This window comes from Schistocerca gregaria, unplaced genomic scaffold (assembly GCF_023897955.1).
Source record: "Schistocerca gregaria isolate iqSchGreg1 unplaced genomic scaffold, iqSchGreg1.2 ptg000409l, whole genome shotgun sequence".
NCBI lineage: Eukaryota > Metazoa > Arthropoda > Insecta > Orthoptera > Acrididae > Schistocerca > Schistocerca gregaria.
The window spans coordinates 235,001-240,000 of NW_026061845.1; the positions used below are offsets into that span (position 1 = coordinate 235,001).

The 5,000-nt window shown below is 53.5% G+C and overlaps 1 non-coding gene across 1 annotated transcript in view; it reads left to right on the forward strand.

Annotated features, from left to right (window-relative positions):
* Positions 1–3,490: 3,490 nt before the first annotated feature.
* Positions 3,491–5,000, forward strand: part of LOC126311337 (small subunit ribosomal RNA) — a 1,893-nt gene continuing 383 nt past the window's right edge. The window contains exon 1 of the ribosomal RNA XR_007554532.1: positions 3,491–5,000. This exon is cut by the window's right edge and continues 383 nt beyond it. This is a non-coding gene — a ribosomal RNA (small subunit ribosomal RNA).

The following is a 5,000-nucleotide window of genomic DNA, read 5'->3' on the forward strand; positions in this document are numbered from 1 at the left end:
ATTTCAGTCGTCTGACGTCCCTCCTTAGTAAATGATGCAGGACCACATACATAGATGATACATACTGTAAACTGGGGAGGACAGTGTGAACCGCACTCGACCCAGTCACCCTATCTCACAGTCCACTCTGTGTGTAACAAAGCGAAAGCACCAAAGCACTATCGTTCAACAACATCCATTTTATCCTCGCTGCCACAGGACACTATCCAAACAACGACAAGAGGAACGTCACGTCCACTAATAAGACAGAATGTCTCACATCACCCGCAAACAACGCAGCTCAAATCAGCCAGCAACACCCACAGTGGTCCACCCAGTATCAACACAGGACGCAACGCCACGCCACAACACAAAAGGTACAAGTAATAAAATACCCTTTGGCCACACCCCTTATAAAGGCATCGAACCAACCCACCACCTGACACCAGCCAAACGTACATCCTGATTTGACACATCTCTGGCAACCTAACCCACGTTGGCCCTTAACCTAACCCACGTTGGCCCTTAACCTAACCCACGTTGGCCCTTAACCTAACCCACGTTGGCCCTTAACCTAACCCACGTTGGCCCTTAACCTAACCCACGTTGGCCCTTAACCTAACCCACGTTGGCCCTTAACCTAACCCACGTTGGCCCTTAACCTAACCCACGTTGGCCCTTAACCTAACCCACGTTGGCCCTTAACCTAACCCACGTTGGCCCTTAACCTTACCCACGTTGGCCCCTAACCTTACCCACGTTGGCCCTTAACCTAACCCACGTTGGCCCTTAACCTAACCCACGTTGGCCCTTAACCTAACCCACGTTGGCCCTTAACCTAACCCACGTTGGCCCTTAACCTAACCCACGTTGGCCCTTAACCTAACCCACGTTGGCCCTTAACCTAACCCACGTTGGCCCTTAACCTAACCCACGTTGGCCCCTAACCTAACCCACGTTGGCCCCTAACATAACCCACGTTGGCCCCTAACCTAACCCACGTTGGCCCCTAACCTAACCCACGTTGGCCCCTAACCTAACCCACGTTGGCCCCTAACCTAACCCACGCTGCACCTTAACCTAAGTTACGCTGCACCTTAACCTAAGTTACGCTGCACCTTAACCTAAGTTACGCTGCACCTTAACCTAAGTTACGCTGCACCTTAACCTAAGTTACGCTGCACCTTAACCTAAGTTACGCTGCACCTTAACCTAAGTTACGCTGCACCTTAACCTAACTTACACTGCACCTTAACCTAAGTTACACTGCACCTTAACCTAAGTTACACTGCACCTTAACCTAAGTTACACTGCACCTTAACCTAAGTTACACTGCACCTTAACCTAAGTTACACTGCACCTTAACCTAAGTTACACTGCACCTTAACCTAAGTTACACTGCACCTTAACCTAAGTTACACTGCACCTTAACCTAAGTTACACTGCACCTTAACCTAAGTTACACTGCACCTTAACCTAAGTTACACTGCACCTTAACCTAAGTTACACTGCACCTTAACCTAAGTTACACTGCACCTTAACCTAAGTTACACTGCACCTTAACCTAAGTTACACTGCACCTTAACCTAAGTTACACTGCACCTTAACCTAAGTTACACTGCACCTTAACCTAAGTTACACTGCACCTTAACCTAACTTACACTGCACCTTAACTGTCACATGTAACGTCACAGGAATGTAGCTTTGCCTAACAGCAACCCTCTGAACATAGTTCACTGCTTGGATCCTCTGGTGTCATGTGTATTTCTTGATGCCATGGTGCGTACCCTCACATAAAGGTCTTTCGAGTGTTGCGTACTTTCTACACAGTCCCGCTAACCACTGGAAGGGTGTACCGCTACAGAACGAATATCGCCCTCCCCTCCTGCCCTTCCAAGCTGGTCGGTCAGGCGTTTGTTTGTGAAATGAGCCTTGCAGCTGTTCAGTTGCATTCGGTTGTCGATGCAGTCAGTGTACGTTGTGGTACGGCCTGTGTGGACTGTCCGCTGATGTACGCGTAACCCACACTGATCATCCGTCGTTACGTACTGAGTGACATAATGTGGCACATGCTTGACCGTACACCGGCTGCGCCCTACAATGGCGAATCATAAGGGCCATATGTTGTGCACGATGCTACTTGTCTCGTCTCCCCATTACAGCGAGATTGCACTGTTGTACGCCGTACAGACATGTGGTAAGTAGGTACGGACGAAAGTATTGCATGTTGGCCCCCCCCCCCCCTCCTCCCTCTGCCGGGAATCAGCGTGAGCCGTCTGTTGATGTAGCGACGAGGGTTTTCCTATTTAATCGTATTGCCCCACACAACATGATAGCACGGTGGACCGCGTTCCACATCTGCGACATGCTACAGAGGCCGGTTGACAGTCGACCGCGCAAGGGACATTGCACACGTGCGCGGACCATCTTCCACGTGTTCTCTCGTGTACATGCCGCAGTGTGTATGTGGGCTGATGTAGCGTGTCGTGACACATAACATGCAGGCATGCCAGAATCGTAGATTTCGCAAATGTAGATTGACGTATACGTTTGCTGCCAAAGATCCGCAAATGAACTGGAAATCAGTTGTTGAGCGGTTGTTCGCGCTGCAGGTGCATCGGTGATAGCGACGATCGGTACATCTGTGAACCGGTTGTTTCGGCGGTACCCGCCATGCCCCCGAACCTGAGTTGGCCATGTGGGTATGAAGCGATACGAGGCTGTGGCTTGGCGGGACAGTCCCCGGCCGGTGAGGGGGGGCCGCCCGGCGTGCTGGCCGCGCGCTGCGTGAGCGCACGCACTACAGCCGGCTGGTGGGGGGCGCCCAGTGGCAGGAGCGCCGGCCGACGGGCCCGGCTGGCGTCCCAGCTATGCGCCGGCGCACCCTGCGCGCGGCGCCAGGCGGCCAAAGTGGGTTCTGCCGAGCCCGGTGCGAAGCGCGGTGGACATCTGCAGTGTGCTGGTCCGATTGCGGACTGTGTGCGTTGAGGATGCGCCGCCGCCCGGCACTCGGCGTCGCGACGCCGTCTGCTGCTCGGTCGCCCCCAGCGGTTCTCGCAGGTGGTTTGTATCGCAGCTCTGCGGACGTGTTGGCGCGTGCGCTGTGCTGGGAGAGTTCGCTTCTGCACCCAAGTGGGGCTTTGCCCTTCTGTGGCGCTGGCGTTGGAGCTGCCGGTCACCGTAGGTGGCGCGTGTTGTTTCCCGCCGGCAATGCCACGACAGCACGCTCCCGGGCCTCTGTCGGCAGCGGCAAGCTCAGTTGGGAGCACGGGTGTTCGCACTGAAAGCGTCTACTCGCCTATCTCCGGGCGATTGCGCCTCTCTCGAACCCGACCAAGTACTTAGGACGGCGCTGCGCGCCGCCGGGACCTGAGAGGGTTTCGAGGTGTATCGTGCAGGGGAGCTCAGCCTCCTCCTGTTTGCAGAATAATTGAGCGGACGCTTGCGTGTTCGCGCGGGCCCTCGGGACACACTCCCGGGCGGCCGGCTGCTCAGCTCTCGTTGACGCAGCTCCCTGGTTGATCCTGCCAGTAGTCATATGCTTGTCTCAAAGATTAAGCCATGCATGTCTCAGTACAAGCCGCATTAAGGTGAAACCGCGAATGGCTCATTAAATCAGTTATGGTTCCTTAGATCGTACCCACGTTACTTGGATAACTGTGGTAATTCTAGAGCTAATACATGCAAACAGAGTCCCGACCAGAGATGGAAGGGACGCTTTTATTAGATCAAAACCAATCGGATTGGCTCGTCTGGTCCGTTTGCCTTGGTGACTCTGAATAACTTTGGGCTGATCGCACGGTCCTCGTACCGGCGACGCATCTTTCAAATGTCTGCCTTATCAACTGTCGATGGTAGGTTCTGCGCCTACCATGGTTGTAACGGGTAACGGGGAATCAGGGTTCGATTCCGGAGAGGGAGCCTGAGAAACGGCTACCACATCCAAGGAAGGCAGCAGGCGCGCAAATTACCCACTCCCGGCACGGGGAGGTAGTGACGAAAAATAACGATACGGGACTCATCCGAGGCCCCGTAATCGGAATGAGTACACTTTAAATCCTTTAACGAGTATCTATTGGAGGGCAAGTCTGGTGCCAGCAGCCGCGGTAATTCCAGCTCCAATAGCGTATATTAAAGTTGTTGCGGTTAAAAAGCTCGTAGTTGGATTTGTGTCCCACGCTGTTGGTTCACCGCCCGTCGGTGTTTAACTGGCATGTATCGTGGGACGTCCTGCCGGTGGGGCGAGCCGAAGGCGTGCTTGCGCGTCCCGAGGCGGACCCCGTTGAAATCCTACCAGGGTGCTCTTAGTTGAGTGTCTCGGTGGGCCGGCACGTTTACTTTGAACAAATTAGAGTGCTTAAAGCAGGCAAGCCCGCCTGAATACTGTGTGCATGGAATAATGGAATAGGACCTCGGTTCTATTTTGTTGGTTTTCGGAACCCGAGGTAATGATTAATAGGGACAGGCGGGGGCATTCGTATTGCGACGTTAGAGGTGAAATTCTTGGATCGTCGCAAGACGAACAGAAGCGAAAGCATTTGCCAAGTATGTTTTCATTAATCAAGAACGAAAGTTAGAGGTTCGAAGGCGATCAGATACCGCCCTAGTTCTAACCATAAACGATGCCAGCCAGCGATCCGCCGCAGTTCCTCCGATGACTCGGCGGGCAGCCTCCGGGAAACCAAAGCTTTTGGGTTCCGGGGGAAGTATGGTTGCAAAGCTGAAACTTAAAGGAATTGACGGAAGGGCACCACCAGGAGTGGAGCCTGCGGCTTAATTTGACTCAACACGGGAAACCTCACCAGGCCCGGACACCGGAAGGATTGACAGATTGATAGCTCTTTCTTGATTCGGTGGGTGGTGGTGCATGGCCGTTCTTAGTTGGTGGAGCGATTTGTCTGGTTAATTCCGATAACGAACGAGACTCTAGCCTGCTAACTAGTCGCGTGACATCCTTCGTGCTGTCAGCGATTACTTTTCTTCTTAGAGGGACAGGCGGCTTCTAGCCGCACGAGATTGAG